The 23,574-nt window shown below is 45.4% G+C and overlaps 1 protein-coding gene across 8 annotated transcripts in view; it reads left to right on the top strand.

Annotated features, from left to right (window-relative positions):
• The window catches only part of LOC122565381 (transducin-like enhancer protein 4), a 212,787-nt gene that overhangs the window by 140,600 nt on the left and 48,613 nt on the right, over positions 1-23,574 (top strand). The gene's annotated exons all lie outside the window — the stretch shown is intronic.

The raw sequence follows: 23,574 nt of genomic DNA, 5'->3' as shown, positions 1-23,574 counted from the left end.
TGACCTGCTGCGCTGTTCCAGCAACACATTTTCAGCTCTGATCTCCAGCATCTACAGACCTCACTTTCTCCCTGTATTCCATGAGATCTAACCTTGCTGATCAGTCTCCCATGGGGAACCTTGTTGAATGCCTTACTGAAGTCCATATAAATCACATCTACTGCTCTGCCCTCATCAATCTTCTTTGTTACTTCTTCAAAAAACTCAATCAAGTTTGTGAGACATGATTTCCCACGCACAAAGCCATGTTGACTATCCCTAATCAGTCCTTGCCTTTCCAAATACATGTACATCCTGTCCCAATGATACAGGAAGGGAAAAGGTTGAGATTCTGAAGGGAGATTACAGAGAGTTAGGCAGAAATTTAAAAAGGAGGTCCTCAAGGGTAGTAATATCTGGATTACTCCCAGTGCTATGGGCGAGTGAGGGCAGGGATAGGAGGATAGAGCAGATGAATGCATGGCTGAGGAGCTGGTGTATGGGAGAAGGACTCTCATTTTTGGATCATTGGAATCTTTTTTGGGGTAGAAGTGACCTGAAGAGAAGGACGGATTGCACCTAAATTGGAAGGGGACTAATATTCTGGTAGGGAAATTTGCTAGAACTTGATCAGAAAGGATGTGGGGATTGGATGCAGGTCCCAGATTCTAGGCAGCTGAAAATGTGTTGCTGGAAAAGCGCAGCAGGTCAGGCAGCATCCAAGGAGCAGGAGAATCGACATTTCGGGCATGAGCCCTTCTTCAGGAGAAGGGCATTCCTGAAGAAGGGCTTATGCCCGAAACGTCGATTCTCCTGTTCCTTGGATGCTGCCTGACCTGCTGCGCTTTTCCAGCAACACATTTTCAGCTCTGATCGCCAGCATCTGCAGTCCTCACTTTCTCCTACCAGATTCCAGGCAACCTCCTTGGACATGAACATTATTGTTTACTGTTTAGGTGACAGAGGAAGTCCAGATTGCAACGATTTTGTTTCAGACATGCAGTGATGCTGCTCCCTGACCAGATAGTGATGGTCGTTTGTTGTGAGTTCCCCGAAGGATTGCTTTGCTCTCCCCTGGGAGCTGGGGTGAAATACTGCTGGGCTGACCCATTTGAGCTGCATAAGACTGACTGTAATTAGCCAATCAATGCTGACTGAGCAGTAAAGACAAACAACTGCTGAAGTTGTGTTGGTGCTTATAACCTTTCATGTGGTGGAGAAAATGACATCAGTGCTGCTGGTGGTGAAGGGATTAATTTCCACAAACCAGTATTAATCTTGTGCTCTTAATTAAAGGGGACTTGTAGTGCAAGCATAAGCATGACAAAGTATTAATATTAACACAAATAGTAGTAAAAGCCAGTCTAACTAATTTATAGTAATTTCCTTCCTTGACACCTTTACTCATTCATGTCATAAGAACGTACCAATTTGAAGTGTTAGAGACCAAGGGTCTGACTTGCTGTGTGCTTACCCAGTGCATCATAGTCACCGATAGGGAACGGTCTATTTGGAGGACAGCCATTGGGCTACTTTCCTTTCCCAGCCTTTGATACTTTTTAGCCATTTTTCTATCGTTTTCGTTCCCTCTCCAACTTCTCGCGGTGTTGCTTCGTCACGTGGTTCATTAGGGGCTACGTATTAATCTGTGTTTCACACAAGTGGCTATTCTTCATTTGTGACTATCAACAATGCTGGTTAGTGGCCTGCTTAACCTCAGATAGCAATATACCTGTGCCTAGCCCTCAGCTAACTCCTCATAGGAAGAAAGATAAGCAGTTGGCTTGCTCATCTGTTTGTTACTGCTTGAGCAAAAGAGCTTGTTAAATAGCTCACTGGTTCCTATTAATCCCATTACAATCAGATATCTATTTTATCAATGATAGAGTGAGGTAGGGCAGCCTGCTTTGAATGATTAAAAATGTATTGCAGGCGTAGAGAAGGAGTATTCAGGGACAGCAGGTTAAAGCACTCTGACTCTGGTTGCGTGTCTCTATTCTGTTCAGGAAGCTTATGGTTTGCTTTGAGTTTTCTCAGCACAATCAAGTGATCATTCCCAACCTAAAAAACAAATCATAAAATTAGATCATTTTATCTGGAATAATCTTCATTTATAACTAGTACTAGGCCTGAACCAGAGTCCTTATGCAGTGTAAGATTTCCGCATGGAAAACAGACCATTCAGCCCATCTAGTCCAATATGAGACAATTCCTACTTCACTTTAATCAACGTACCGGCATATCCTCCTTCTTCTTTCTCTTTCACATTTATCTAGTTTCCCTTTAAACATATATAATTGATTCCAAATGCTCGGTCTTCCATTTGATTTTGTCTGCTGTACAGGACCAGACTTCATGCCTGGGTTTAGGAAAGAGAACTATTTGCTGGATTTCCATCCGCTCATACAGAGGCCATCACAGGGATATGGGTTGGGGGTGTTCGGGGACAGGGAAAGTGGGTTTGTTAAAATTCATTTGTCGGTGTCAGTATCACTGGTTAGGCCAGCATCTGTTGCCCACCTGTAATTGCCCTAGGGCTGGTGGTCGTGAGCTGCCTTCTTGGACTATCACAGTCCGCGTGTTGTAGGTACACCCAGAACGCTGTTAGAAAGGGAATCCCAGGACTTTGGTTCAGCAACACTGAAGGAAGGGTGATATTGTTCCAAGTCAGGATGGTGAAATGGCTTTGAGGGAGCTTTCAGGGGTGTTGCTCCGCACAGAGTTATGGAGCTGTGCAGCATGGAAGCAGACCCTTCGGTCCAACTCGGCCATGCCGACCAGATATCCTAAATTAATCTAGTTCCATTTGCCAGCATTTGGCCCATATCTCTCCAACCCCTTTCTATTATGCCTTTTAAATGTTGTCATTGTACCAACCTCCACCATTTTCTGTGCCAGCCCTTTCCGTACACGTAACATCTACTGAGTGAAAAAGTTGCCCCTTAGGTCCCTTTTGAATCTTTCCCTCTCACCTTGAACCTATGCCCTCTAGTTTTGGACTTCCCTATCCTGGGGAAAATACATCGGCTATTCATTTTATCAATGCCTGTCATGATTTTATAAACTATTATAAGGTCACCCCTCAGCCTATGATCTCCAGGGAAAACATCCTCAGCCTATTCAACCTCTCCCTATATCTCAAAACCTCCAACCCTGGCAACGTTATGGTAAATCTTTTCTGAACCCTTTCAAGTTTCACAGTATCCTTCCTATAGCAGGGAGACCAGAATTGAACGCAGTATATGTCTGCTTCGAGTTGGTGGAGATTTTGACGGTGATCTTGAAAGTAGGAAGGAGGAGTGTTATATTCAAAGAAAATCCTTATTAAAGTGAATGAAACAACACCTTGTGACTGAGCACTTCATCGAAACCTTCCCTGCAGAATGGTGGCCATTGCATCGAAATATATCATGCTGGTCCTGGATGGATTGTTTTGCTGCTTCATGCAAGTATGATTTTGCTCTTATGGACAAAAGCTAGCTCGATACTTCAGTGCTGAGCTGGGGAAACGCTGCACTGTCAGAAAACTCATTTGCCAGCAATATTTGACACTGAGGTCCCTTCTGTCAGTTTGGCTGGATCCGAAAGCTCCGTTATGTGTTTCCAAGAAGAGCAGGGAGTTCTCTGAGTGTCCTGGTCAACTTTCAGTGCCCAGCCAAGCACCACATCCTTTATCACACTTGATAAAAATTGGCTGCGGTGTTAACTTATGACATACTGATTGCTCTTCAAAGGGAATTAATTGGTTATGAAATGATTTATGAGGTACATGTGAAGTGTGTTCGGAAGCTAAACATTTGTCACGCCTTTCTCTTCTGACTTGAAATTGGTTGGTCTTGCAATTTTCGGAGGTTCTCTAATTTGATGTGCAATATACACTTGATCTGCCCTTTTGCGCACTGCCCCTTTAAAGCTGAGGTAGATGGACTGGAATGTCACAGAATCGAATCCCTCTCTGGTGTGACTTTGTTGATGTGTTTTTTTTGCACTGGTGGTGAGGGGAGAGGGGACCGTACTTAGAACTGAACCTACCTCCAAAGAGCCGAGGAGAAGGAGGGAGAAGACTAGATTAGATTAGATTAGATTACTTACAGTGTGGAAACAGGCCCTTCGGCCCAACAAGTCCACACCGACCCGCCGAAGCGTAACCCACCCATACCCCTACATTTACCCCTTTACCTAACACTACGGGCAATTTAGCATGGCCAATTCACCTGACTTGCACATCTTTGGACTGTGGGAGGAAACCGGAGCCCCCGGAGGAAACCCACGCAGACACGGGGAGAACGTGCAAACTCCACACAGTCAGTCGCCTGAGTCGGGAATTGAACCCGGATCTCTGGCGCTGCGAGGCAGCAGTGCTAACCACTGTGCCACCGTGCCGCCCACCGTGCCTGGGAAGGCTGTTGTGCTCAGGTTGCCAACAGCCACAGAACAAGCAACGTGACGTAACCTACCAGTAGATCTGGGCTTGGGGTAGGGATGTGTGGCAGATTATAACAAGCAGTGCTCGTCACTCATCAGGCAGGGTGTGTTGCTGTTGCATCTTAAGCCTCCTGGTATTGGTGAAGTGACTTAACCGAAAAGGAAAGAAAGCAGCTTAGAGGCCCAGTAGAGACAAAAGCAGAAATTGCTGGAAAAGTTCAGCAGGTCTGGCAGCGGCTGTGTAGAGAAATCAAGAGTTAACATTACTGGTCCAGTGAGGAGCAAGGTAAGGACAAACCTGACCAGTGAGCTTCATTCTGAACGGCGGGAGGAGAAAACGCTGAGGATTTGAGAGAAAACAGAGCGAGCAACTCATCTTTAAAATAAGGAAGAGAAGTGGGGCAGCGGGCATCAGTGAGCAGGCAAAGAATACCACGCTCCTAAATTAACAAGAAACAGATCACGAAAGGGAGAAAATTAAGTACTTGGCGATTTGAAATATGTAATTAAAGGGACAGGAAGCTGAAATTGAATTTTAAGAAAAAGACTCCTGAAGGTCATTAAAATTTAATGCAGGCTGTGAAGATTATTGTGTGCTTGTCTGGGTATGTATTACCATACAGACTGCTGGATAAAATAGCCAGTTATAAGGAGTGATGGCCCCATAATTTATTTCCCCCTTTTGGAGTGTACCGGCACTTCGACCCCAGAGACGAGAATATAGGAAGAAAACTAAGAGGACAAGGCTTTCTTGTCTCCTCTCTTTGTAACACATACAAGTATAAGAAGTGTTATGCTTTTGCTGCAAATGCGAAGCAGAATAAATTTGGCCTCATTGGCAATTTAGAGATGACTCCAAATAGGAAACAGCTTTGTTCTACTTTAATGTGCTGCCCTCTTTTTTTTATTCGAAAAAAAGGTAATGCCTGTGACAATTCTCTCACACTGACAGCAAATGCTGTTCAACTCATAAGAAGGGAATTCTATACTTTGCAGGCCCTTATTCCCATCCTTAATAAATCTCTTGTGTGAGTGAGGCCCTGGGAAGTGACTCGTTGGCCAAAGCAATATGCTGTGGAAGCTGGAACTTGGAAATATTTCAGTCAGAAAATCTCAGGGCATAGAAAAGTAGCTGATGATCTTTCATCGTAACTGCTTGAAATTTGACCTGTTATAGAACTTAAGCAAGTGGGTAAGTGAGGGGTGAGGCAGGGCAGACGCAAGGGAAGGGTGTGATCTAATGGAGAGATTAACAGATAAAAGGAGTGACGATGCAAGGTCGTAAAGAACTGGCATTGGGACAAGTAAAGAAACAAAAGGCGGGTCTGGAAAGGTGTAAAGAAGGAGCAGTACAATCATCCATCATCGAAAAATATGGGGCGCAGTGATTACAAACTGAAATTGTTACATTCACTGTTGAATGTGGAAGGCTATAAAAAGCCAAATCAGTAGAATTCCTCAAACTCATATGGATTCCTGATGAAGGGCTCTGGCCCGAAAGATCGATTTTCCTGCTCCTCGGATGCTGCCTGATCTGCTGTGCTTTTCCCGCAACACAGTCTCGACTCTGATCTCCAGCATCTGCAGACCTCACTTCCTCCTTCCTCAAACGCATGTTGAACTTCATTTGGAACAGAGTAGGCTGAGGTTAGAGTGACAATGGGATGGGGAATGAAAAGGATTGGTGACCAGAAACATGGCTGTACTGAACGGAGGTGTTCCACAATGTGATCGCCCACTTTGCATTTGGTTACAGCTACAATGCGAATTGCGCAAGTAGAACTTACTAAATTGAAAGAAGTACAAATACCTCAGCCTGTCCCAGGGAAAAGGAGTCTCTGGATTCTTTGTTTCAGTAAAGCTCAATGTGGGCTCAAGGACCTATCCTCAGCTGCCGATAGGTCAGTTGGGTCTACTGGACCCAACATTGGATTGGAATATTTCATTCCCCCAGCCATTTTGATTCTGTTGTTTTGATACTTGTTTGCCATGTTTTTGCTCTTGGCATTTTTACTCCATTCTGGACCAATACTTTGTCCCTTTACAACAACCATCACCACACCCTTTGGTATTTGTTCCATGAGCACTTTGTCATTTAATCTGTCCTATCCCCCTACCCCAACCCAGACCTTTCCCTCTGTTCTTCCTCCCCTTCTCCCCTTTTGAAGGCATATAATTCATCATGTTTCTGCCTTCCTTCAATTATGGAATCATAGAATCCCTACACTGTAAAAAGAGGCTATTTGGCCCATTCAGACTGCACTGACCCTCTGAACAGCATCCCATCCAGACCTACCCCATTACCCTATCCCTGTTACCCTGCATTTCCCATGCTTGATGCATCTAGCCTGCACACCCTTGGGCATTATGGGCAATTTAGCATGGCCAATCCACCTAACCTGCACATCTTTGGACTGTGAGAGGAAACTGGAGCATCCAGCAGAAATCCACATAGACATAAGAAAATGTCCAAATTCCACACAGACGGTCACCCGAGGCTGGAATCGAACCTGGTTCCCTGGCACTGTGGGGCAGCAGTGCTAACTACTTAAGAATCCTAAAGAGGTCTCAATGGACTCAAAACTTTAAACTTCTTCCTCTCTCTGCAGATGCTGCCAGACGCCTGCTGTGTCTCTCCAGCACTTTCTGTTTTAATTTCAAATTTCTGCAATATTTTATTTTTACAAGTGTGTATCTAATATTCTTAAAAGGCTTATCTTTGTATTAGGATCCCCAGTGGACACAGCAACCACACCACCCCGCCCAGCTAAATAGTCTCACTTCCCTTTCTGTATTCATTGTTTTTATAATTAGTAAATGACATTCTTCAAAGAAATATTTTTAAAAGTACATATCTTTATCTTTACTTTCCCCAATGCCAGTTTCCCCTGGAGCTGAATCTTTGTGCCTTGGAGTTTCCAGAGTTAAAGGGGTGGGTGACATTGCTGTTTCATATCCAAGCATGATTTCCAAGGCAGTCCTGTCATGAACACAGCTTGATATTTGTGTGGTTAGATGTATTGGAGCTTTCCAGTGAGTGTGTTTGCTACATAGAGTCATAAAGATGTACAGCATGGAAACACACCCATTTGGTCCAACTCATCCACACCAACCAGCTATCCTAAACTAATCTAGTCCTATTTGCCAGTATTTGACCCATATCCCTTTAGCCCCTTCCAATTCATAAACTCATTTTGATGCCTTTTAAATGTTGCAATTCTACCAACCTCCCCCACTTCCTCTAGAGACAAAAGGAAACTACAGATGCTGAAGTCCAAAGTAGACAGGAAGAAGGCTGGAAGAACACAGCACCAGATGGTAGAGAAGTTGACGTTTCGGGTGTACCCTAAAGGGTTACACCCGAAACGTCGACTTCTCTACCTCTTGATGCTGCCTGGTTTACTGTGTTCTTCCAGCCAAGAGTGTGTTGCTGGAAAAGCACAGCCAGTCAGGCAGCATCCAAGGAGCAGGAAAATCAACGTTTCAGGCAAAAGCCCTTCATCAGCCCTGATGAAGGGCTTTTGCCAGAAACATCGATTCTCCTGCTCCTTGAATGCTGCCTGACCAGCTGTGCTTTTCCAGCAACACACTCTTGGCTCTAAACATCAGCATCTGCAGTACTCACTTTCGCCTTGAGTTCTTCCAGCCTCCTGCCTGTCTACTCCACCATTTCCTCTGGCAGCTCATTCCATATATGCACCACCCTCTGCATGAAGGTGTTGCCCCTTTAGTCCCTTTTAACTCTTTCCCCTCTCACCTTAAACTGATACGCTCTAGTTTTGATTCCCCTACTCTTGGAAAAAGACCTCGACTATTCACCCCCCCTGATATTGGACAGGCCAAAGTTCTCAGGACATGGGTTTAATTCCCATCATGGTGGATAATGAAATTTGTGTCGATTGTTGCAAAAATCTTTCATCCTTTAGGGAAGGAAAGTGCCCATTTTACCTGGGTGTGGCGTAAGTGTGATTCCAGACCCACAAGAATGTGGTGGACTTGACTCTTAACTGCCCACGGGGTAACTACCAATGGGTGATAAATGCAGGCCGAGCCAGCGATGTGTGCATTCATAAACGACTGAACAAAAGTGACAAGATGAAGCTTTGGTTCAGAGCAGGGACACTGCCATGTGAGGACATGGCGGGGTGACAGAGGTGAGCGATTGGCTGTGTGTTGCTGCCTGGGTCTCGATCATATTGACCTGGCAGCTGGCAGGAAACACCTGCCCACCTATGAAAATTGGGTGGCAAAGGAAGGTTTTCTTGGAGGACGGGGCAGGTGGTGAGTAGGATTCGAACTGGATTGTGATCATGGAAGGAAGGTACCCCTAATTTTCCTTTTGGATCCCAGAGCAATATTCTTCCTGTTACTGACAGATGAGGAAATTAACCCAGGATCCATTTCCCGACCACTTTGGTCTGGCTGGGAAAACCAACATTGCTCTGAATGTTAAAGTCAGGCCTGGTCTGCAAAGCTTGAAGCAGAACCTCATAGGCTGTTGATGGTTTCTTTGACGCATTTCCCAACCTTCTCCCCATAGCCCTGCACATTCTTCTGATTTGAATTATGATCCATTTCCCTCTGGAATGCCTCCACCACCCTCTCAAGCAGTACATTCCCTATTCTAACCACTCCATGCATGGGAAAGGTCTTCCTCAGGTTTCTCTTATTTCTTTCATCAGTTACCTTAAGTCTTTGCCATCCTGTTCTGAAAGCTTCCAACAATGGGGGCTCTCTCTCTCTCTCACACACACTCTAAATCTTTCTCTAAATCTCTCTCTCTTAATCTCTTCCTTATCTACTCAGTTCAGAGTCCTCATGACTTTGAACACCTCTCTCAAATCTCCTCTCAATCTTCCCTTCACCAAGGGGAACAGCCTGAAGCTTCTGCAATCTTTCCTCTTCCCTGGAACTATCTCTTCTGCACTCTCTCGAATATCTTCACATCCTTTCTAAAGTTGTGACTCCCAGATTGTGATGCGGTGCTACAGCTGAGGCCAAGTCAATGTTTTGTAATCCGAGGAATTTCATGAAGAGACTTTTGACCTCTCACTGTCCGGCTCGGCAAGATTAACAGCATGTAATATGGGGGAGTAGCACATCAGGTTACAAAAACAAGGGGAAATCAGGAGGAGGGCCTCTTTTGCCCTTGAGCTTAGGAACCTCTCCTTCGACCTGTTATGAGGAGTGAAAATGTTTTGTTGACATAAATTGCGAAGATATTTTGTAGGTGAGGAGGAGGAGGAGCTGTGTGGTAATCTCACCCTGGATGACTCACTGATGGGAAAGAATGTGTGGAAACCACATCCCTCCGGCTACAGCTCTGCACTCTAAGTGAAAGGAGATACACTTTAAATGGCACCAGCTGATACCAGGATTTACTTCCCTTGTGTTTTATGCTTGATTAATATGCACTGAAACATCTAACATAGTTGGAGCAGTACAATAAGTCACAGGTACAGTCTGATGCTGTTATTTGAATGCATATAACTGCACCCAAAATCCACCTTCTCTCCAAATTGAAAGATTCCCAACTTATCGTGGGCTGTGTATCCTTTCGGAGCATGTTATTCCATGAGCACGTGGTTGATCAAAGAGGAAGGAGCCGCTCTCTGTTTGTGCCATAGTCATCCAGCGTGGAAACAAACCCTTCAGTCCAACCAGTCCAAGCCAAACATAATCCCAAACTAAACTAGTCCCATCTGCCTGCGCTTGGCCCAGATATCTCCCAGCATTTCTTGTTCATGAACGTATCTAAATGCCTTATAAACATTGTAACAATGCCAGCATCCACCACTTCCTCTGGACGTTCATTCCACATATGAACCATTCTCTGCGTAAAGGAAATTGGCCCTCATGTTTTTCTCCTCTCACCTTAAAAATATGCTTCCTCATCTCGAAATCCCCCACCTTAGGGAAATGGCACCTGCCATTTCCTTATCTACATCCCACTTGAATTTATAAGCCTCGCTAAGGTCACTTCTCAACCTCCTACATTCCATTCTACCCAGCCTCTTGTTATAACTCAGACTCTCCATTCTTGGTAGCATCCTGGTAAATCACTAAGATAAGGTGGGGGGAGGGGAAATAAGGAAACTGGTGAAATGCACATTGATCCTGTGTGGTTGGAGGATTCCAAGGAAGAAGATGAGGTGTTCTTCCTCCAGGTGTCGGGTGGTTAGAGAGTGGTAATGGAGAAGGCCCAGGACCTGCATATCCTTGAGGAAGTGGGAAGGACAGTTAAGGTAATCAGCCATGGGTCGGTGGGGTTGTTTTCCGGCCACAGGACGGTCTGCTTGTGCTCTCAGATTGTGCCCTGAGGCCTCATTTTCCCTTTGGGGGAGGGAGGGGATGTTCTTAAGGAATGGATGTGACATTGTGAGTCTCAGTTGAAGTCAGAGTTGTATTTACATCATATCTGATGAGCTGAGGTTGCTCCCTTTTTTGATTTTTCATTCACATTATTGTGTTTATTATCCATTCCTACTTGCTCAGAGGGCAATTTAAAGCAAAACTACATTACTGTGCATCTGGAGTCACCCATAGGCCAGTCCAGGTAAAGAAGGCAGTTTCCTTCCCTAGCGGACCAGATGGGTTTTTTCTGACAATCAATAATGGATTCCTGGTCATCATCAGACTCTTAAATCCAGATTTTTATTGAGTTCAAATTCCACCAACTGCCACAGCAGGAGTCAATATTACCTGGGATTAACTCTGGATTAACAGTCTAATGATAACACCACTAGGTCTGTCCCCTCCAGAAGTACTAGGAGAGTTGTCAAAGAGTGGCAGATGGAATGCAGTATGGGAAAGTGTGATGTTTGAAAGGAAGAAAAGAGGTGTAAAACTATTTTCTAAACAGGAAAAGGCTTCAGAAATTTGAAGCACAAAGGGGCTTAGGATTCCTCGTTCAGGATTCTCCGAAGGTTAACGTGCACTTTCAGTTGGTAGTTAAGAAGACAAATACAATATAAGCATTCATTTCAAGAAGGCTAGAATGCAAGAGCAGAGATGTACTGCTGAGGCTGTGGAAGGCTCTGGTCAAACTACATCTGGAAAGTTCGCAGTTTTGGGCTCTGTATCTAAGCAAGGATGCGCTGGCAGTGTCCAGAGGAGGTTTATAAGATTGATCCCAGAACAGGAGAAGCATTTGAGGACTCTGAGTCTGTACTTGATGGAACCTAGAAGGATGGTGGGGATCTTATTCAAACAGAATACTGAGAGGCCTGGATAGACCTGGACGGAGAGAAGATGTTTTCACTAGATGGAGAGCCTAGGCCCTGAGGGCAGGGCCTCAGGGTGAAGGGTCGACCATTAGGACTGAGATGAGAAAGAATTTCTTCAGCCAGAGAGTGGTTAATCTATGGAACTCATTTCCACAGAGGGCAGTGGAGGACAAGTCATTGAGTGTTATTAAGGCAGAGATATATAGGTTCTTGATTATTGAGGGGTCAAGAATTAACGGGAGAAAGTACAGGAATGGAGTTGAGAAACATATCGCCATGATCAATTGGCTGGGCAGATTCGATGGACCGAATGCCCTAATTCTGCCCTTACATCTTACAGTCTAAATTGACTGCAGTTGATTTCAAAAATGCCCCTAGTCCAACCACCTCCTCCCCTCTCTCCTTGATCTGTCCCTGCACACCCTGATCATAAGAGAAACCAGAGGAAGTGGTGGAGGCTAGTACAATTGCAACAATTAAAAGGCATCTGGATGGGTATATGAATAGGAAGGGTTTGGAGCGATATGGGCCGGGTGCTGGCAGGGGGGACTAGGTTGGGTTGGGATATCTAGTCGGCATGGACGGGCTGGACCGAAGGCTCTGTTTCCATGCTGTACATCTCTATGACTCTAAGCCATCAGCACTTTTTAAACCTAGTTTGACCGTACTATGGATTTACACTCACAGGGTGTCAAACTGAATCAGGAACAGCCTTGGTTCCCTTGACATGACTGCAGTCACCTCAAAGGGGGGGGGAGTTGCCTCCGAGATGTTTCTGTGAAGCAATAGTTTGTCCATGCTAATACTGAGGGTGCAGTGCAGCCTGAGGCTGAAACTTCAAACCACAGGTTTTTCTTCCACAAACAATGTAAACTATATATAGTTACAACCCACAGAGAACTCTGTACAGGTCAATGACACAGTTCAAAGGCACAGTGTTTCAAACATTGTGAGACTGCTCCATACCGTTGCACTTCAAAGTCTGAGACCACTGCATTTGACATTGTAAATGGTTCCAATGGGTGATTCATCTCTGTCCATATTATTTCTCAATGTTGCACTACATTGAGTTGGACAGTTTCCATTGGCACTGATACAGTTTTTCTCAATCCAGAGAAAGTATGTTCGACACTGTTTTCAGGGACCCTCTTCCCCTTCTGACGTGTTAAGTGGATCGGTTAGCTCAGTTGGCTGGATGGCTGGTTTGTGATGCATGGTGACACTTCAGTTCCTGCCCCATGAAATTAGCATGAAGGCCTAGCCTTCTCTACCTCACCCGTTGCCTGAGGCGTGACCCTCAGGTTAAACTCACCACCAGTCATCTCTGTCTAACGGGAGAGCAGGACCATGGTACCATATGCGTTTTGGTTGTGACATAAGAATTGGCCTCACAGTGAGGAACATTGGGGCTTTAGATCTTGGCCATTTCCATTGAGCCTCTCTCATGGCTGTGTGAAGGTTTGAGATATCAGTCCAAAGATGTGCAGGTTAGGTGAATTGGCCATGCTAAATTGCCCGTAGTGTTAGGTGTAGGGGAATGGGTCTGGGTGGGTTGCCCTTCGGAGGGTCGGTGCGGACTTGTTGGGCCGAAGGGCCTGTTTCCACACTAAGTCATTTAATCTAATCTAATCCCTCAGCACATAGGCCCGATAATGGATGGCTGTTGGTTTGAAACACTGGAGTCATAGAGTCATAGAGTCATAGAGATGTACAGCACGGAAACAGACCCTTTGGTCCAACTCATTCATGCCAACCAGATGTCCCAACCCAATCTAGTCCCACCTGCCAGCACCTGGTCCATATCACTCCAAACCCTTCCTATTCATATACCCATCCAGATGCCTTTTAAATATTGCAATTGTACCAGCCTCCACCTCTGGCAGCTCGTCCCATACATGTACCACCCTCTGTGTGAAAACGTTGCCCCTGAGGTCTCTTTTTTATCTTTCCCCTCTCACCCTAAACCTATGCCCTCTAGTTCTGGACACCCAGGGATAAGACATTTTTATTTACCCTATCCATGCCCCTCATGATTTTACAAACCTCTATAAGGTCACCCCTCAGCATCTGACGCTCCAGGGAAAACAGCTCCAGCCTATTCAACCTCTCCCAATAGCTCAAATCCTCCAACCCTGGCAACATCCTTGTAAATCTTTTCTGAACCCTTTCAAGTTTCACAATATCTTTCCAATAGGAAGGAGACCAGAATTGCATGCAATATTCCAACAGTGGCCTAACCAATGTCCTGTACAGCCGCAACATGACCTCCCAACTCCTGTACTCAATACTCTGACCAATAAAGGAAAGCATACCAAACTATTTACCTGCGACTCCACTTTCAAGGAGCTATGAACCTGCACTCCAAGGTCTCTGTTCAGAAACACTCCCCAGGACCTTGCCATTAAGTGCATAAGTCCTGCTAAGATTTGCTTTTCCAAAATGCAGCACCTCACGTTTATCTACATTAAACTCCATCTGCTACTTCTCAGTCCATTGGCCCATCTGATCAATATCCTGTTGTAATCTGAGGTAACCTTCTTTGCTGTCCACTACACCTCCAATTTTGGTGTCATCTGCAAACTTACTAACTATACCTCTTATGCTCACGTCCAAATCATTTATATAAATGATAAAAAATAGTTGACCCAGCACTGATCCTTGTGGCACTCCACTGGTTACAGGCCTCCAGTCTGAAAAACAACCCTCCACAACCACCCTCTGTCTTCTACCTTTGAGCCAGTTCTGTATCCAAATGGCTAGCTCTCCCTGTATTCCATGAGATCTAACCTTGCTAACCAGTCTCCCATGGGGAACTTTGTCAAACGTCTTACTGAAATCTATATAGATCATATCTATCGCTCTGTCCTCATCAATCCTCTTTGAGTTTTTTGAAGAAGTAACAATCAAGTTTGTGAGACATGATTTCCCACACACAGAGCCATGTTGAATCAGTTCTTGCCTTTCCAAATACATGTACATCCTGTCCCTCAGGATTCCCCCAAACAATTTTGCCAGGACAGTGGTTCCCCTCACAAGCAGGAGGAACATTTCCCATAACTGGGAAGTCACAGTCTAAGGATGTGGGGTAGGCCATTTCGGTTTGCGATTGAGAGCACATTTGTTCTCCCAGAGAATTGTAAGCTTGTGGAATTTGCTGCCTCAAGGAGCAGTTGAATCCAAAACATTTAATGTTTTCAAGGAGTTAGATATAGTTCTGAAGGCTAGAGGGATCAAAGCTTATGGGGTGAAGTGAGAACAGGGGACTAAGTTGGATGACCAGGCATCGCCATAGCAAGTGGCACAACTGTACATCTCTGGGACCTGTTTGTAAAACACCGAATGCTGCACTATGGACTGCTCGGGCTGACAATCTGCCTGTCAGATGGGGGTGGGTTACTGGCTCTTGCCTCATCCCTCCCCCCACTATCAGTGGCCCGTTCCAGGACGGGGAGTCACATTCCTTGTGTGGATGAAAGAGCTGACCGGAAGGGCCCTTCTCACCTCTGGCTTTGAGTGTTTTGTTGCTTGTTTCTGGGCCCTGACGATGGGACATTCTGCAGAATGACTTTGGCAGTCTGCCCAGGAGAGCCTTCTGACAGGAACCATCACTTTCTTTCAATCTGAACGGGGGAGCTTTGGAATACTCTACCATAGAGTATTGTTATTGTTTTGCTTTTGAGTCTAATCTGGATCTAAGGTGGGGGAGGGAAGGTGGAATCCATGGATAAGGGGACAGAAAGTGCATTTACACAGTTCAGATTCTTAATGTTTCAAATTTCACCATCTGCCATGGCAGGGTTCGAACCTGGGTCCCCCAAACATTACCTGGGCCCCCGGATTAACAGTTCAGTGATAATACCATTAGGAAGCCATAATCCTCCTAGTGGCAGAGCAGACTCCGTTTGCTGTCCTGCCACTCCAATTTCTCTTTTGCCCTGATTTGAACTGCTTTTTTTTTTGCGCAGCAACAATTGTTTTAAAATACAGATATCCGAACCCGATGATTCATTCCAGGCTGTGATAAACTGAATGGCATCTGTGTGATTAAAGGATGACTGTGTTCACTTGTACCCATTGCAGAGTGCTGTGCGCTGCATGAAGGTCTGAAGCCAACATGACTTACTGGAATGAGGGGCAGGGGCTGGAGCATGGCCACCAGTTTGTTCAGCAAACAACACCTCACTGTCCAACAGCAACTCAAAGCATTCAACAATCTGCATCTGGGGAATGCAAAGTTTGACGAGGGCAAGTCTGGAGAGGCGCACATTGAACTTTGACCCTTTCCCGTAGCTGAGTCAAGGGTTACTTAAGCCAGTTAATTCTGGTATGCCTGACAGCTCAAAAACACACAACGGTTTCAAATAAACATTGAGCTGCATTCACATTCTTTGGGTTGTTGTGGGGGTGTTGGTGGGGGGAGGGATCTTTTTTTCACATCAGCAGTTGCAGGAATGATCTTTGTTCCCTTTGCTAATTTAGGAACGAGATTGTTTCTGTTGAGGGGTGTGTGTGTGTATGCACACAGTTTCATTTGGGCTGGAGTTGGATGCTAGAAAGAGGCAGACCTTTCAGGTGACGGGGATGAATAGTGGTTAAAATTGGCAGAAAGTACACAAATGCATGTGTCTGCACTGTACCAGCTGGCACTCGTAAATTGTACACAGCTTGTGAGAAGAAAACCTTTGCATTCATGTCGGGCTTGACATGACCTCTAGACAACTCCGATGTTCTTTACAAGCTCTGAAGTACTTTTGAAGTGTGGTCACTGTTCTACAGCAAACTCTCACAGCCAACAATGTGATAGTCACCAGAAAATCACTCTTTATGAAGATAAAAATCACACAACAGCGGGTTATAGTCCAACAGGTTAATTGGAAGCACTAGCTTTTGGAGCGCTGCTCCTTCATCAGGTGGTTGTGGAGTGTAACACAACCACCTCATGAAGGAGCAGCGCTCCGAAAGCGAGTGTGCTTTCAACTAAATCTGTTGGAATATAATCTGGTGTTGCGTGATTTTTAACTTGGTATACCCCAGTCCAACACCGGCACCTCCAAATCATTCTTTCTGAAGGCAGTTGAGAAATATATATATATATATTTGACAGGTCACTAAAGATGACTTCGATGATTTTTTTATGAAGCAATGATTAGGATAAAAGGTCAGTACCACATTGAGGGCTGAAGGGCCTGTACTGTGCTGTACTGTTCCATGTTCGAGTACCACAGATCTTTTACATCCACAAGCATATCATCGCAAAGGGAGCACCTCAGGCAGTGTAGCAATCCTTCAGTGCTGTACTGGAGTGTCAGCTTTGATTTTTGTGCTCAGGCTCTGGAGTGGGACTTGAGCCCTGAACCTTGGAAGCAAGTATGCCACCAACTGAGCCACACCTGCGATTCGGTGTCACTTTTATTGTAGTGTCTTTTCTTTCATTTGTTTACAGGGTGTGAATGTTGCTTGTTGGTCCAGTGTTTATTGCCTGTCCTTTGTTTCCCTTGAGGAGGTATTGGAGAGCTGTAGACTTCCGCCACTGCAGCCCATGGTGAGGATAGGCTGCCAGGAGCAGTGAGTGAGTGAGTGAATGGTGATATATTTCCAAGTCGGGATGCCGTGCGACCTGGAGGCGATCTTGCAGGGAGGTGGTGTTCCCATGAGTCTGCTGACCTTGTCTTTCTTGGTGATAAAGGTCCTGGACCTTTCCGGTATCAGGTAGCCATGGATGGTCGGGGAAGCGATGCTGCTTTTAGTTTGGACCATTGCCAAGAAAGTCAATAGTGCACAGTCAAACCCGGCCACATCACCGGCTGGAGCACTCCGTTCAGTCTCAGTACTTGGGGTGAGGAGGGGGAGCAAACGTCACACATCATGAAATCCAGTGGACAGCATGGGTATGAGGACAGAAAGCAATTTGATGACGCCTCCTGCAGTGGAATAGTCCCAGTGGCAGGCTGTCAGTAGCTGAGGTGGGAAGGTGAGGGATTTGTACCCCAGCAAATCAGCAGTTGAGCTGCTGAATTTATAGTAGTGTTGCTTAAGGTGGATGATTTCTTGTCGATTGCATAGCATGGGTTAACTTCTTCATAGATTTGTACAGCGCGGAAACAGGCCCTTCAGTCCAACTCGTCCACCACCGAACAGGTTTCCCACACTGACCTTGTCCCATTTGCCTGCATTTGGCCCATATTTCTCTAAACCCTTCCTATTCATGTATCTGTCAAAGTGTTTTTTAAATGTTGTAATTGTACCAGCCAACACCACTTCCTCTGGCAGCTCATTCCACACATGCACCACCCCCTGTGTGTAAGGTCCCTTTTACCTTACTCTCACCTTAAACCTGGACTCCCACAGCCTGGGAAAAAGACCTTGTCTGTTTATCCTATCCATGCCTCTCACGATTTTATAAACCTCTATAAGGTCACCCCTCAGCCTCCGACACTCCAGTTGCAGCCTCTCCAGCCTTCAGGAAGAGAAAGAGAAAAACTACAAGGGAGCAATCAAAAGGCAGTAAAACAAACCAGCCATTGAGGAGAGCACAGCTGAGAGCTGCTAACCAGAATGATTCAGGACTGCCAAGGGTTAACCTACTCAATGTAGAAGCACATTCAACCAAACCTCCCCCCCCCCCCCCCCCCCCCACCAACCTCTCCTACAACAGTAATGTATGTAGCTTTTACAGCGAGCAATGATCATTTAAAATTCATTAATTCCGGCAGCTGCGACTTCGAAAGTTCCTGATGCAGCAGATGGGAGAAGAGCTCCGTAAGGAAACACTGAGAGGGCTCTCTGCTGTGCCTCCATCTGCTAAAGCACAGATAAATCAGCACTGAGTCAAAAAGGGCGGGCGCAATGCTGGCACCTATTCCACTCTGGGCCAGGAGTGCTAAAGCACAGTTTTGTTCCTTCCGCCCTGCCCTCTTTGCCAGTTGCTGTGGTTTCGCTGCAGGAGACCCTGCGCTGCCGTTTGCCAGTGAGTACTTTCCGATAGCTGCCGCTTGGAGAGTGCCAGGCTGGCACTGGGTGATGCCAGACCCGAGGGAGGTGGTGGGGTTGGGGAGAGGTTTGGAGTGCTCTCCCGGTCTGTTTGTGCTGCTGCCTTTCTTGCCCTGAAGGTGCTGCTGGTCCATGGCAAAGGCTCGATCGTCATGGGTCGGCTTCTCCTTAGCGGGGCGGAAGGTCAAAACGTCAGACATGGTGTAGCACGGCTTGGAATATGGCAGGGGGTGGCACTGCCCCTGGGGAAGCAGCAGTCAGCATGGAGTCAATGGGGGATCACTTTGACTTAGTGGATTGTGTGGAAAACAGGGAATACCAGGTCCCCTTGCATCCCCTGCTCCTCCTATATCTCCCAATTTTTATTTCTGTTGGTTTAAAAGGAATAAAACATCAGAGGAACGTCTTGTTATTGTCTGTGGCAAAATATCAATATAACTCCCATTGAGTTGAAGGAAGAGCTGGCAGGGAGATTAATTCAATTGAAATTCTTTTACTTCACTTGCTTCCTCCTGGCCAGTTCAGGAAAACAGCAATTTTACTGATTGGGAAGTAGATTTAGCAACGCAGCCAATTGGAAACCACAACTCAGCCGACATGTAGTCACGTAAGTTGTGAATGTGTTAGGCCTTTGTAGCTAATGTCCTTCTCTTCCAACAGTGCTGACCACTTCCAGAGGTGTATATTAAAGGGCCTCCCATATCTTATCCAAGTGGACGTGATTCATGTGCTCGTCCTGATTGCTTTTCCAACTGCCAGAACGCCGCAGTGACACATTACGTACTGTGCATGCTACTGGGCAACACTCAGGAACTCTGCCCCATTTTCCTTTCTAATCCAGGAGTGCCCCTCCCATTGTCATGGTTGAGATCAATTCACCCCTACACAAGCTGGAAGGCTGAACTTGGCATGTTTCAATCTGCATTGCTCAGCTAATAGGAGGGAAACACACTGACTCATCCGTGCTTCACAACTTTTGACCTCTTCTCAAACATTAAAATGCCTCCACCCTGAACAGCAACTCGCCACAGTGAGAGAAAATTTGGTGTGGCACTCATTTCCTTTTTTTTTAGAAAGACTAACTCATTGGAATAGGTCTTTGATTTAAAAATTTCCATTTACTTAAAACCGTGACACGCAGCAATCATTTTGCTCTCAATGTTGTCTTGTTTTCATTGGCAGGTGTGAACTGGTTTTGTGCAAGTTTAGGCAGAGATCTGTACGGAGCATTGTTATAATGCATCAGGCCAGACTTTCAGCAAAGCGTTAAAGCAGCGTTGGTCCTCACAGGCAAATTAATGCAGGATAGTTCTTCTGAAATGGGTTCTTCACCATCCCCACACTCCTTTCCCCAAGTACCCTCTAACTGAAGGATAGGTTAATGTTAGACTCTTGCCATTGAGCAGTTCACGTCTCCTGGCGTCTTCAGGCAGGTTATATTGTATCATTCAGTGCCCCTGACTGCCAGCGAGGAAGTCTCACGTCAGTAATGGCAGCAGTAGAAGAAATGCCAAAGTGGCTCAGTGGTTAGCACTCAGTGGTAACCACTGGTTCGAATCCAGCCTCAGGTGACTATCTGTGTAGAGTTTGCACATTCTCCCTCTGTCTGCGTGGGTTTCCTATGGGCGCTTCGGTTTCCTCCCACAGTCCAAAGATGTTCAGATTAGGTGGACTGGCCATGTTAACTTGCCCATAGTGTGCAGGGATGTGCAGGCTGGGTGAATTAGTCATGGGAATTGAAGGGATAGGGTTGAGTGATGAGTCTGGGTGGGGATGCTGTTCGGAGTGTCAGTGTGGATTCGATGGGCTGAATGATCTGTTTCCATAGTGTAGGGATTCTACGATACTGTGTGTGGTTGTGAATTTCTCTAGGCTGATATTGGTGTTGGCTTGGAGCCATTCAGTGAGGAACCACTGGTATTTGTTGACTAAAATAATAGCTGTCAAGGTGCTTTAAAAACATAGAAAATAGGAGCCAGAATAGGCTATTCAGCCCTTCTGTTCAGCCATTCTGTATGATTATAGCTGATCATCCAGATCAGTTTGTACTTCCTCACCACACCCTTTCAACCCTTCAGCCCTAAGAGTTACATCTAACCCCTCTTGACAGCATTCAATGTTTTGGCCTCAACAGCTTTCTGTGGCAAAGAATTCCACAGGCTCACCATCTTCTGGGTGAAGACATTGCTCTCCTCTCTTTGGCAGTAGAGAAGCTGCAGCCAGGCTGCTATTCGATCTAACAATTAACAGTAGCAATAACCCAATCTTAGCTGCTCTGGCAAATCGAGCATGCTTTTTCTTGTCAGTCACAAGTCTGTATTGGACTTGTCAACTTAACTTTCAGCCCACTTCTACTTTGGGAATCGGCTGAAAGTGTCTGATGTCACACTAATGCCCTCTTGTAATGACTGACACAAAGTGCAGACCCAAAATTGGCATAATTTGCATGGCCCTAAATGCTTAAAGGAACTGCTCTCCATCTTTCCAGTTGGCATTGCTGGAAGTGGCAGAGATTGAATTAAAGTAAATGGGGAAAATTGCCACAGTGTCAATCTTCTTAAAAAATGGATTTTTAATGGCAGTACATTTCAATCCTCTTTGGATTGATTTCATTATTGGAGGCAAGTTGAATAAGTGATGCAGCAAAAGTGCTCTGGCCCTTTGTACAAGCTTTGTAATGATATGCAATGGTAGTTTAATAATTGGGCAAATGGCAGAACATGTGTCGTTTTAATATTCTGACAGCTTGTTCAATTTGGCCATACTACATGGTCTCCCTCTATCCATCAGCCACATGGAGACATGGGTAAGATCTAACATTAACAAAGAATGATGTTGGCATGGTTCAGTTGTGGTTGAATGAAATAACAGCTCCACATCTGTGGTTCTTTCCCATCTATGCTGCCACTGGTTGGCATTCGAGATATTTGCATTTTCATATCATTTCGCAACACTTGAACAAATCACGGGCATCAAATCCATTGCTGCTTTGATGTTCATATACATTTTCAGTACGCTGGAATGTCAGATTTCGCAGCATAGTTAAGTTCATTGCTGGTGTAGCCATGTTCCCTCTAAACCGCACGGCCATGAGCTGCTCGGAGGGTCTGTATTATGTAGGTGCCAGTTCTGATTCCAGAAGCCATTGCCAGGTTTGGACCTTGAAGGGCTGTGCAGCACTAGGAAAGGGTAAAGGGAAAGCAGGGTGTAACAGCAGTGTTAAAATGAAAAAAAAAGACTCTCAGTTCTGTAACATCTGTGAGACTCTCAGAATGCTGTAAAATTCTTAATAGCCACTTCAGCACATAGAAATTATCTCACTGCCGTAATAATAGAAAGCACAATAGCAAATTTGTGCAAACATTAGTGGGATGAATATCGGTAGATACTTTCTGGTTATTCTTCAGAATAATGGCAAAGGATCTTTTTGGTTCACCTGAGACAGGAGACTAAACCTCTGTTAACTTATCAATGGTACCTCTGACAGTGCAGCACTCCCTCAGCATTGCACTGGAGTGTCAACTTTGATTCTGGTGTTCAGTCCCTGGAATGAGATGGAAATATGCAACCTTCTGATGCTGAGGCAAGCCAGTTACCAGGGCTAATGTCCAAATTGTGTTCTTTCAGAATCAGCATAACGTTGAGATCTACGTAAGGTTTAAAGCTGCATGAGGTATTTGAGGTTGAATAGACATCATTTCAGGTGCTGAACAGCCTAAACAAACAGATCAACAGGTTGTGGATTCTTAAAGTGCATTGAGGGCAAACATCCCTCAGAGCTGAGGTGTATTTTTCCATCACTGTGATGGCTCATTTGCTCCCTGCCATCGTGGAGGTGTGTCTCCAAGAGACAGAAGCAACTTTGTCTTTTCATGCCTGATTGGTTTGGCTCTTGTTTCTCTTGGACTTCCCTCAGCTGTTGCTTATTTAAGCGAGTCCTTGAATCACTGGAATTTGATAAGGGAAGGCCAGCAGGAGGTCACAGAAAGCAATGATTTCTGTGTTTGTTTGAATTCAGCCAGGTGGCTATGTTTTAAGAATGTTTGATTCATTCACTCAATGCACTCTTACTGGGGTGGCGATGGTGGGATTTCATGTGAAAGGACTGGCCTGTATTCTGCATGTGATGAAGGCAGAGATTTAAGTGGAAGAAACAGAAAAGCACAGCCAAGGTTAAAGTGGAAGAATTTTATTTTATCATTGAAAGGGGCTGTTGTCTTTTTATTCTGTCATTTTCCCTATTCCCTCCTGCAGTCTGTTGTTTCATTTGTCATGTGGTGATATCAATATGTTGAATAAACCTTGTTAAAGCTCCGTGTCATACTGAGGCATCTTTTCAGAAGAATTCCATTAAAGATATATCAAGCTGCGCCCACATATAGCAAATTGTATAATATTTATATATTGAGGTGTGCCACCTACATATCCAGATGCTTCATACCTAGAGCCTCCTCAGATATGTAATCCCATCATCCTTACTGATCACCCGCCTACCCGACACAGCCAATATAATAGACATCACAATGCCATTTTCTCTCAGGCGTATGTTTCCCCTTCCCGAAGCAATGTCTTACCATAGCTCCAGCCTGACTTCCTATCTCTCCGTTGCCTCTCAGCGCCACAGACTTGGATCTGATTTCAGCCCCGGATGACTGTGTGGAGTTTGCAATGTCATCCCAATGTCTGTGTAGGTTTCCTCTGGATGCTCCAATTTCTTCCCACAAGGATGTGCAGGTTCAGAGGATTGGCCATGGCAAAATGCTCCATAGTGTCTAGGGATGTGCATGTTAGGTGGGTTAGCAACGGTAAAAACCCTGTGAGGGGTTATGGAGATGGGGTGGGTCTGGGTGACCTTCGGAGGGTCAGTGCTGACTCGATGGGCCGGATGGCCTCTATTTGCACTGAAGGGATTCTATGATTCTTCTTCACACTGTACATGACATTGGGCCTCTTA

The sequence above is a fragment of the Chiloscyllium plagiosum genome, chromosome 31 (genome assembly GCF_004010195.1).
Source record: "Chiloscyllium plagiosum isolate BGI_BamShark_2017 chromosome 31, ASM401019v2, whole genome shotgun sequence".
NCBI lineage: Eukaryota > Metazoa > Chordata > Chondrichthyes > Orectolobiformes > Hemiscylliidae > Chiloscyllium > Chiloscyllium plagiosum.
This window is presented reverse-complemented; position numbering and strand designations above follow the sequence as displayed.